The sequence below is a fragment of the Ursus americanus genome, chromosome X, assembly GCF_024610735.1.
Source record: "Ursus americanus isolate L20-20 chromosome X, mUrsAme1.1.p, whole genome shotgun sequence".
NCBI lineage: Eukaryota > Metazoa > Chordata > Mammalia > Carnivora > Ursidae > Ursus > Ursus americanus.
The window spans coordinates 90,910,360-90,922,441 of record NC_142164.1 but is presented as its reverse complement, the minus strand read 5'-3'; the positions used below and the strand labels follow the sequence as shown (position 1 = coordinate 90,922,441).

The 12,082-nt window shown below is 38.7% G+C and overlaps 1 pseudogene; it reads right to left on the bottom strand.

Moving 5' to 3' along the window:
• Positions 1-9,218: 9,218 nt before the first annotated feature.
• On the bottom strand, positions 9,219-9,743 carry LOC123787648 (large ribosomal subunit protein eL6 pseudogene; annotated as a pseudogene).
• Between the last annotated feature and the right edge of the window lie 2,339 nt (positions 9,744-12,082).

The following is a 12,082-nucleotide window of genomic DNA, read 5'->3' as shown; positions in this document are numbered from 1 at the left end:
GTGGGATAATGGAAAGATTGGGATGTTCTAGAGAAAGATAATAATCTACAGAAAAATGATGGGCAAGTATGATCTTGTAATGGTCTGTGATTATCTTCAATACATTGCCACTTCTGGGTCATCTTCCATTCCTAACTCAGTCTTATGGTATTAAGTTGATTATGTGTACAATAATGCAGCTATCACCTATCAAGTAAACGAATGGGCTTTTTCTCCTGACATAATAGATACTCCTTGAGTAATCTGAAAGGCTCCATTCCATTAAAGTCTTTAGCTCGTGTGCCCTGTGTCTTTTTATATATAATGATTAGAATCCTTGAGACCCATTTTACATGAAGTTACTAGAGCAGTGATTCTCAAGCTTTAGCTTATATTAGAACCACTGGGAAGAGAGCCTGTTACAGGACATATTACCGGGCCTCATTCTGAGAGATGTTGATTTCTTAGGTCTGGAATGTGTCCCCAGAATCTGCCTTTCTAATATGTTCCCAGGCGATGCTCAAGCTGCTGGTCCAGGGACCACGCTGTGAGAGCCACTGTACGAATGACATCGAGTTATGTCAAGTACTGAACTTGATAGAATTAGAGCATGTTTTCTTTAGGTAATTTTCTAAAATCTATATTTAGTTGTGCCTCCTACCCATGGAAGACAATTATTTGAAATAACGTATAGGGAAAAAGACCCCATTTAATTTATATTTTATCTTAGCCGTTCCTTGCTGTAATTTTGCTTTTGATTATCTTGCTGTTAAGGTTAACTGTTTTGAGAGGCCTAAGCTACCATTAAACTCCATTAGTGGTATAAATTTTCTGATACTTCAGAGCGGTCCCATTGCATTATTCATAAATCTGAATGGGTTGAGTGGGAGTTTTCCTACAAGTGATTTTTATAATAGGCCTTTCATAAATGTAAGCTTGGACTCTTTCATCAGTGCATTCTTGCTGTTCATAATATGTCAGCATTTTAAATAAAACATATGCAAATTTTATGGCATTTTTCCTTTATGATCACATATCTCTTTAAAGGGAAATACACCTCACTTCAGATTCCTGCTAATTGTACGTGCTGTCGCCTCCTACCTAAATGAGTCACATGCCAAGTAAATCTTCTGACAAGTACCTGAAAGTTGAAGTAATTTTCACACATTCTGTCTCGTTCTTCCCTCATCGTTCTTGAATGCATTATGAGCAGGAAATTACTTTGCTGAGAAGAGTTAGAGGGAGGTTTCACCACATGGTGCCCTACATATCCACTCACCTCCAGTCTTCTGTCAGTTCTGTCCATTTCCTCCTTGGCTGGGCCTCACTTCCTCAAATAAAATGAAGAGGAGGCTTTTGGGGCCCTGTGTAGCTCAGTCGGTTAAGCATCTGATTCTTGATTTTGGCTCGGTGATGATCTCAGGGTCATGAGATGGAGCTGGCTTAGGGCGGAGCTTGCTTAAGATTCTCTCTCTCCCCCTCTCTCTCTGCCCCTTCCCCCTCCCCCTCATGTGCTCACTCCCTCTGTCTCTTAAAAAAAAAAAACCAACAGAAACAAAAACTAAAGGCTTTTGTGTGTGGCAGACTCCTAAATCTTGATAAAAACAGGGAAGGGAATAGTGACAGCCCAGCCCAGTACCACGAATAATTTACAGCTGACTCTCATGCCACCATGTTCTCAATCCCTCAGCTCTTCCCTGTCACAAGGAATTTCTCCTTAGGCCTCCATATTGCTTACGTCCAGGACCCTTCCTCCCCCTCTCCCCTGCTCTCATTCCTACTTCCCTTCCTGCAGGCTTCCTTCTCAGCCACGTTAATCTCTCTTTCTCTCTTTCACAGAATCATTCGACTCTCTTTTCTGGCTCTCAAACTTTGAGCAAGGGCCCCTGTATTTCTCCATTACAAAAGCTAGTCAAAATCCATCATCAAAGTATTTTTCTTAACGAACAAGCTATCTACCTCTGTGGTGATTTGGATCATTGCCCTAGAGAAGAATAAGCGGCTGCAGTCAGATTCTTTTCAGTATCATTTTTTAAAAAATTCCTGCCACATTGGTTAAAGGAAAGACAAGAGGCTGCTTGCCGCTGAGAGTGTTTCTGTGGATTGGCACGAGTTTGAGAAAGAAAAGGAAGGTGAATTAAGAGGTGCATTCCTGGCTTCAAAGTCAGATTCTTGGTGCTGGGTCTGCTTTTCTTCTGCAGCGTTGTCTTTAAACAAGATAGTCTGTGTTTCTTCGTTTGTTAACTGAAGGAGTCAGGTCAGTGTTCTACAAGCTTAAGCAGAAACCTAAAGACAAAATCAATTCACAGCGGTGCCCCTGAAGCAGGGAAGAGGGCCAGACCCACCCCCTTAAGTCTTCTTCCTCCTTGGCCCCTTGAGCTCCCTCACAGCACAGTTCGGTAAACACTGATCTGGATGGTTTTCATCCATGGTTGTTCCCTGCTTTTCTCATGTTTCTGACCAGAATTCACAGTTCACTATAAATGCTCCTTGTAAGTAGAATGAGAGTAGGTAGATGGAAGCCTGAGAGAAATGCTCCATGGCCTGGCATAGCTGAGGAATTTCGGAGTTGTCTGATGTTCAGTCATGAGTTGTTTATGGCCCTGCGCTAAGCCATAACCAAATCTCCTTTGTCCCCACCCTACGTATTCACCGTATTTGAAGGTAAGCCAGTCAGAATTGTTGGATCACTATATTGTACACCTGAAACTAACATAGCACTGTATGTTAACTGTACTGGATTTAAAATTTAGAAAATAAAATGTCTGTCACAGATCTGGCCTATTTAAGAAAAGATGTCCCTGTTGAAAAATATTTTTCTAGAAAAAAGATGGGGGTTATTTTGATTGAAATTTGACGTTTGGGGCGCCTGGTTGCCTCGGTTGGGTGTCTGCCTTTGGCTCAGGTCATGATCCCAGGGTCCTGGGATCGAGCCCCGCATCAGGCTCCCTACTCAACAGGGAGCCTGCTTCTCCCTCTCCTGCTCCCCCTGCTTGTGCTCTCTCTCTCCCCCTCTCTCTCTCTGTCAAATAAATAAATAAAGTCTTTTTTAAAAGAAGAAATTTGACCTTTGGCATTTCACAATAATTGATTAACATTTTATTGTCTGATGATCCCTGTGCAATCAATAATATACTTAAAAAAACCCATTGTCTGATTGCTGTGGCTAAAACTTCCAGTACTATGTTGAATAAAAGTGGTGAGAGTGAACATCCTTGTCTTGTTCCTGACCTTTGGGGGGAAAGCTCTTTGTTTTTCCCCATTGAGTTTTATAAATGCTGTGGGTTTTCCATATATGACTTTATTATATTGAGGTATGTTCCTCCTAAACCTACTTTGTTGAGAGTTTTTATTTAAATGCTTCTTCTGCATCTATTGAGATGATCATAAGGTTTTTATCCTTACTCTTGTTAATGTGATGTATCATGTTGATTGATTTTTAAATATTGGAATACCCTTGTATCCCTGGAATAAATCCCACTCGATCGTGGTGAATGGTTTTCTAAATGCACTGATGGATTCAGTTTGCTGATATTTTGCTGAGGATTTTTGCATCTATGTTTATCAGAGATACTGGCCTATAGTTCTTTTTTGGGTTGTTTTTTTGTTTTGTTTTTGTTTTTGTATCAGGGTAAGCCTGGCCTCATAGAATGAATTTGGAAGCTTACCTTTCTCTTTGTTTTTTTTTTTTTTTGGAATAGCTTGAGAAGAATAGGTATTAACTCTTCTTTAAAAATTTGGTAGAGGGGTGCCTGGGTGGCTCAGTCGTTAGGCATCTGCCTTCGGCTCAGGGCGTGATCCCGGCGTTCTGGGATCGAGCCCCACGTCAGGCTCCTCCGCTGGGAGCCTGCTTTTTCCTCTCCTACTCCCCCTGCTTGTCTCTCTCTCCCTGACTGTCTCTCTCACTGGCTGTCTCTGTGTCAAATAAATAAATAAAATCTTCAAAAAAAATTTGATAGAGGGCACCTGGGTGGCTCAGTTGGTTAAGCGTCTGCCTTCGGCTCAGGTCATGATCCCAGAGTTCCAGGATCGAGTCCTGCATCAGGCTCCCTGCTTGACAGAGAGTCTGCTTCTCTCTCTGCCACTCACCCCGCTCGTGCTCTCTCTCTCAAATAAATAAATAAAATTTGAAAAATAAATAAAATTTGGTAGAATTCACCTGTGAAGCCATCTGGTCCTGGACTTTTTTTGTGGGGAGTTTTTTGATTACTGATTCAATCTCCTGGCTCGTATTCAGTCCATTCAAATTTTTTATTTCTTCCTGTTTCAGTTTTGGTAGGTTATATGTTTCTAGGAATTTACCATTTCTCCTAGATTGTCCAGTTTGTTAGCATATAATTTTTTGTAATGTTCTCTTACAATCCTTTGTATTTCTGTGCTGTCGTTACTTCTCCTCTTTCATTTCTGATTCTGTTTATTTGAGTCCTCTCTTTTCCCTTGGTGAGTCTGGCTAAAGGTTTATCAATTTTGCTGATCTTTTCAAAGAGCCAGTTCCTGGTTTCATTTATCTGTTATATTGGGCTTTTTTAAAAGCCTCTATTTCCTTTATTTCTGCTCAAATCTTTATTATTTCCTTCCTTCTACTGGTTTTGAGTTCTATTTGTTCTTCTTTTTCTGGCTCCTCTAAGTGTAAGGTTAGGTTGTTTGAGATTTTGTTTGTTTCTTGAGGTAGGCCTGTACTGCTATAATTTTCCCTCTTAGGACACTAGCTTTTGCTGCCTCCCAAAGATTTTGGACCATTGTGTTATATTTATTTTTCTTCATATATTTTTTTTCTTTGATTTATTGGTTGTCTCATTCATTTTTTTAGTAGCTTGTTATTTACTCCCCATGTATTTGTGTTCTTTCCAGATTTTTATCTTATGATTGATTTTCAGTTTCATACTATTGTCAGAGTGGATGCGTGATATGATTTCAGTCTTTTTCATTTTGCTGAGTTGTTTTGTGGCCTAACATGTGATTTGTTTCAGGAAATATTCTATGTGCACCTGAAAAGGATGTATATTTTCTGTTTTTAGATGGAATGTTCTGAATATATCTATTAAGTCCATCTGGTCCAATATGTCATTGAAAGCCACCATTTCCTTGTTGATTTTCTTTCTGGATGATGCATCCATAGTGCAGTGTTAAAGTCCCCTACTATTATTGTATCACTGTCTGTTTCTTCCTTTAGGTCTGTTATTGGTTGCTTTGTATATTTAGGTGCCCACATATTGGGTGCACAAATATTTATATTTCCTATATCCTCTTGTTGGATTGTTCCCTTTATCATTATGCAGTATCCTTTGTCTCTTGTTACAGCCTTTGTTTTAAAATCTATTTTGTCTGCTATAAGTAGGGTAATTCTGTTTTTAAAAGAATTCTAAATTGATGTGGCTATGAGTTACATGATTTTAAAATTGACCATTTTAGTTCCTGGAACCAGTTTGTTGAATATTTTTAATTCAGGGAAAGTAATAATATGATGTAGCTTTATTTTTAGCAGTCAACTGTCCCCCGACTGTGTTACAATTTATTTCCCATAGATCAGATACTACCATTATGATATCTTAGCCAGATTCCATAGTTCTCATCTTACTTTGCATTCCTGGGAAGGACGGTTCATTTCATTTCAGAGATTAATTTCTTCCCTATTGGCAGCATAGGGAATAATCTGTCTTTCCTAGCATCCTTCAGTAGGTCTGAAGGAAAGAGGCTGGCCTCCGATGTTGTTGGCTCCCTGGTGGTTCAATAAACTTAGAGTGTGTCTTCAACCTGGAGCCTTAAAATCTCATTTATATCCTGTTATAGTATGTTTACTTACTCTAAGAGTAAACTGATTTTTACCTCCTGAGTTCCCATCAAGAAACCTGTTATTGGGATATGTCAACTTGAGTGTTAGAGATTTATAGGTATGATATACTCATGAGTCAATGTGAGCTGGCTCAAAATAAAGGGAATGATAAAATTGGAAGCATCACAAATCATGGAATAAGACCACTGTTGGTATAAGTGCTGAGAACTACAAACAGGTTAAGATCAAATTCAGGAATATTAAGGATTAAAAAAATCAAATAGTAAAATGCTTGACCCATGGACTTACTTGAGGGATGATTGACAGAGGTGAAATGATTATCTCCCGAAAAGTTATGTTAGTGACCGCAGTACCTAATAATTGAATGTGGGAGAAATGTAACAAATTCAACCAGGAGAGTCCTTACAGCCTCAAATTCTCTCTGATATTTGGGCCATTAGGATTGCTCTCAGAAGACATACAATAGGGAAGAATTACTTTTGTTAGTAGAAAATTGATCTCTTCCTTCTTACTTCAGATGATTTCATGTCGGCCATTGTGACACAAGCTCTTCTGCTAAAAGTAGCTTTTTGTGTGTTGGAATTTTCTTTTTCTTTTTTTTTTTTTAAGATTTTATTTATTTATGTGACAGAGAGACAGCCAGCGAGAGAGGGAACACAGCAGGGGAGTGGGAGAGGAAGAAGCAGGCTCCCAGTGGAGGAGCCCAATGTGGGACTCGATCCCGGAACGCAGGGATCACGCCTTGAGCCGAAGGCACACGCTTAATGACTGCGCTACCCAGGCGCCCCTCGTGTGTTGGAATTTTCTAATAGCTATTTACCTGCCCAGCCAGTCTCCTCTTCATCATTCTATTGCCCTGATCTCTCTTCTGTCTTCCTTCCCTCTTTCCTTCACTTCCCTCCTTACTGCACTGTCCTTTCCTTCTCCCTCAACCTTCAGGAACTAAATTAGCGGTCTTCCTATTACATGGTTCGCCCTGTTTTGTTTTTGTCTTTGTATTCTCTGGTCGGTTAGTTTTATTTGTGATTGCTCTGTGCGTGATAGAACATTTCTTATTCCCTTCAGAGAACTGCTATCATTTTAACTGGACTTTATATCTTTTTTGTTTTATAGAGCCCTTCTGAAGAATACACCTGTTTTGGGTACATGTGATGGTTACACTTTCCCTGTTTAGTAGAAGTAAAAGGTGCATAGATTTAGCAGGCAGACTTTGGTGTAGATTATGATTTTTCCATTTGGTAACCTTACTCAAGTGACTTATGTGTTCTTTATTCAGTTTCCTTACTATAAATGAGGATAATAATAGCTGCCATCGTAGAATGCTGTGATTAAATAAGATGAACTACTTAATTGGTAACACTTTAATTTGAAAACTTTAATTTTCTTCTCTGTTTCCACTCTATCTTCCACTTATTTTTCTGATACTTGATAAGATTTCCAAATTACGTCAAGGTACCAAATGACCCAGTCAGTTCAAGTCCAGATGCACACAGTTCCAAATTTCCTTCTCCATAGTTTCATTTTTTTCAACTGAGGGAACATTTCTTAAGTGGACAAGCCTTACTCCAAGAGGCTTCAGTTTTCTTATTTTCTTGAACTTACTTCATTTAAATCCTGAGTAATTTCTCCCAATTTTATCCTATTATCAAGCAGTGTAAGGGACAGTAATGATAGGGAAAATCATATAACTGAGTAGTAAAGGTTAACAAGAACAAGAAGTGGGGCACCTGGGTGGCTTAGTAGGTTGAGTGTCTGACTCTTGGTTTCAGCTCAGGTCATGATCTCAGGGTCATGAGATCGAGCCCTGCATTGGGCTCCACGCTCAGTGGGGAGTCTACTTGAGATCCTCTCCCTCTCTCTATGCCCCTCCCCCTACTCACATTTTCTCTCTCTCTCAAATAAATAAATAAATCTTAAAATAAACAAGAACAAGAAGTATAACATGAGCTGCTTTTGTTTACTACAAATATAATTCTTCAGAATTTTAAAGTCCAAAAGCATCACTGAAATCAATTCTCTGCATTAGTTTAATACATCATTTTGACTAAATGCTGATTCTCCAGGTTAATCGCTTCTCAGTCTGGCAATACTTTATAAAATATCTGTCCCCTTCTCAAATTCATACAAGAATCTTGATACTTTTTTTTCGGATTAAAATGTCCTGTGAGAGCTGGGTATGTTGGAGTTGTGAAGCATGAAGTGAATTCTTGTGGAATTCATTCAAGGAGATTTTCATGTTTTGTCTTCATTTGTTCCATGAATATTTATTAAATTTGTGAAGCAGAAATAACATAAATAAGACAGCCTCTATCCACCCAAAATCCACAGTTGGATAGGAAGGAGAGATTTGCAAACCACCACAGCCTCAACTTAGTTGTTACTGCTCCTTTTTCATGTGTAAATCCTTCAGATCTCTGTTTAGTCTCAAACATATCATCTGTTTAGTTTGCTTCCTAGAAACCATTGCCAATTCCTTTCTTCTCTGGCCCCCCTCCACTATACAGGCTGAAAAAGCCCGAGACTCACTTTCCTATTCTCCCTTGTCAATGAAATATAAGGGAAATTTTTCTGGGGCTCATGAAAAGTCTGTATCTTCCGATAAAAGGAACAAGGTACATGAGGAGAAAGTCTGCTTCAGTTTCATTTCTATCACATCCCACATTTGAATGTTGTCTTTTAATTGTGATGCTTGGAACTGGGAAAGCTGTCTTGCAGTTATGAAGCCACCAGCCAGTGGACCAAATTCCATATGCTAAGTATGGTCAAACATAACAATAGAAAGAGCCTAGGTATTTGGTGACATGGGTAAGCCACCAAACCAACTTGATGCTGCTCTACCTTAAGTTGTTCATGTCACTGTAGTTTGTTTTTGTTGCTGTTGATTTTGTCGTTGCTGATATTGCTGTTACTTGCTGCGCAAAGCATTCCTCATTGATCACTCTGAAAAGAGTTACTTATGCCATTAACATTTCAGCCTTAATAATCTTAACTTGTCAGACCTGGCAAGGCCTGGGCAGAATAGGTGCATTCTGATTGTGATTAGGGGGTAGAATAAGAAAGAGGCAAAATAAAAAATGATCACCATGGGGAAGGAAGGTTGTTGGGCACTAGGGAAGAAATAGTACCTGAAGAACAAAGAGAAGAAAAAACTAAGAGGGAATGCAGAGTACACATTTTGCCCTTATGATTGAACCTGGAGCAATCCTGAGTACAACATTAAGGAAGAATGATTTCACTCATGTGGAATTTAAGGAACAAAACAAAGGAACAAAGAATACAAAAGAGATAAACAAACAAACCCCAGACTCTTAAGTACAGAGAACAAACTGGTGGTTGCCGAGGGGAGGGGGTGGGGGGATGGGTGCAAAGTAGGTGAAAGGAATTAAGAGTACACTTACCTTTTTCTTTAAACAATGGATCAGTTATTAGGTTTTTTGTAAGAAATTTAGAACACCAATTTGTGAGGGTAAACTCCGTTTGTGAGAGAAAATACAGAGCAAGGTAGCCTTGGAGCTGAGGAACAGCTTTGATTTGTGGCAGGATTTGCGAGTCCACAGATCAACCTTGCACTGCTCCGTAATCTCTTATTTCTCTTGCTCTGTGTCGAAGATCTCACTTTCCTGGTGTCTGGGTTCATGCATCTTCTTCTTGAAGTGAGAAGCATCAGTGAGAAGTTTGGGGATTTTCCCACCCCGATATAATTTTGGTGGAGGTTGGCAATGACAAATTTGTGTTGTGTTCTGTGCAGAGGAGCGTGATTGAGGGCCAGAGGTCCGGTGACAAGTAGGAAACCACTGCTCAGCTGCTTCAGGAAAACCACCTGCTTGCCTCTGTGGTGCCCAGTGAGGATGGTCACACTGGTCCCAGGAGTGATGCATTTTCCAGTTTTCTCACATGCTAATGGGAAGGTCTTTCTGCCCTGGCTCAACAGCTTTCAAGGCACATCTCGAGTAGGATAAAACCTAGGCATTTTGTGAAGTTTAACCACTCAGGTTCCACTGTTCTTGTCAGCACCAACTGGTTCTGTGACAGTAGCAAGAACTGGATTAATCCTGGATTTAGCTCCTGAATACCTCCTCTCGTACATAGCCTTTCTGGAATGCATAGCCTATTGGGAATATCTAATTCCTTTCACTGGGACAGTGTTTTGGCTGTAGTGGGGCCTCCCCTTCTTTGGCATTTTAGCCTTGAGGTTACCCTTCTTAACCTTGCCACCAGTGTCAGCCTTCTTGGCTTCAGGTTTCCTCTCTTTGGCATCTGACTTCTCAACTTCCTCACCCGCTGCCTTGCAAGATGGGAAAGAACAAGAGTACACTTATCTTGATGAGTGCTGAGAAATGTATAGAATTGTTGAATCATCCTATTGTACACCTGAAACTAACATTATACTATATGCTAATTATACTTGAATAAAAAATGGAAAGAAAACAAAAATGTAGTGTTTGATTTATAATTTACTATTTGCTATTTAATATCCTAATTACATGTGAACTGTGGCAGATTTTTAATTTCACCCTGGATCCATCCTGTTGTATAGATGGTAGCTTGAATGATTAGAGCATGGAAATCAATCTTATGACTGGTCTTAGGTATAGATCTTTAGAAAAGAATATCTGCTGAAAAAAAAAAAGTAAAAATATGAGCAGTGATTTTTATTACTATTTTGGGCTATTGATTATTAATGATCCCAACCTTTTTTGAGTTTTTAGAAAGTCTTCATTCAGTGCCTGCTTTAAATCCTTGAGGAATGCCATTTTAATGAGGTTTGAACCTCAAAAAAAATTAGAACACTTCTTTCAGTAGTTTGAGTTATATGTACCTTCCTCTTGCCTTTCATCCTTCTCTCTATTTAAAGAAATACCAGTTATGGCTTTGGCCTCTTGCTCTTGGTTGAGTTATTGCTGGTGTGACTTTCCATTAGCACCTGTTCTACTCTATTTCTTACGTAGAGAAAACTTGACAAATGTGAATTTCAAAGATATCACTGTATTCTGTTTATGTATTTTAAGGAATATTTGCTCAAAATATTTTCAAAGGAGCTGTTTTAGGTAGGAAGATTTTCAAGTATCATTTGATAACATATTTGAATTACTATGTTTCAGAAAACCATGTAAAGCAGAGCAGATCCTCATTTACTTTTACCCTTCTGAAGATTTGGTGTATGTTTTCAGTTGTCAGAATTTATATTTAGAATTCTGTTTATAACCAGGAGGTATGTAATGCTTTCCTAGAAGAAATTCAGACCAGCATATTGCTATTTTGGTGGCTCTCATAGTGATTGAAATTACCTTTAATGTGTGAAGTGTATTCAGTTGTTCATCTAAGAGAATAGCTTACTTAAGAATAGTTTTATTACAGAGGTTAATAATTTACTATGTACTGAATATTGACTTTTGACTAAAATTAATTACTTTTTCTGAGAACTTTGTAGGGTATGATAGTGTAAAAATATTTGGAAACATACTTTGGTTTTGTGTGGTGATTTTCAGGTGTATTGAAGTTTTTGAATTGTTTAATCAGTGGTATGCATGATGGAAATTACACGTCCAACACGTAATACTAATTTTATAAGAATTACCGAAGCTGATCCTGTGGAAAAGAGCCTGAGTAGAACAATAACCATGGAAGAAATTGGAATAGGTAGAAATTGACCTGATCTGGGAGGGTACAAAGGTTTTCAAAGGAAAAAAACAAGTTATGGATCCATAAAGTAAAAAAAAATCATTGTGAGTAACCAAAAGTTTTAAAGTTTGATACATCAGTATACACCAAAGAAAAGTGGCATCTAACAGGCCCAGTTTTCTTCTTACTAAATAACTGCTTAGGTGTGAAAATAAATGCACACTCCCAGCCTTGCAGCTTTTGCACTTAAAGAGAAAGAGAGATTTTAAAGCTATTTAGGGGGTAGGATTTATAGATATGTTAGGGTTCTCTAGAGAGAACAAATAGGAGACATAGACTTATGTATTTTATATATATGTATATGTGTACATATGTAAATGTATATATATACACACACACATATACAAAATATACAATTTACTATATATGTGTATGTATATATGATTTATTATAAGGAACTGGCTCATGTGACTGTGGAGCCTGAGAAGTCCAGACCCTGAAGAGCCAGTGGTACCCTGAAGTTCCAGTCTCAGTCCAAAGGCCTGAGAACCAGAACAGCTGATGGTATAGATTCCAGTCCATGTCCAAAGGCAGAAGAATCCTTATGTTCTAGCTTGAAGACTATCTATCAGGCAGAGAGAGAATTCTTTCTTACCCCATCTTTTTTTCTATTCAGGTCTTCAAGGG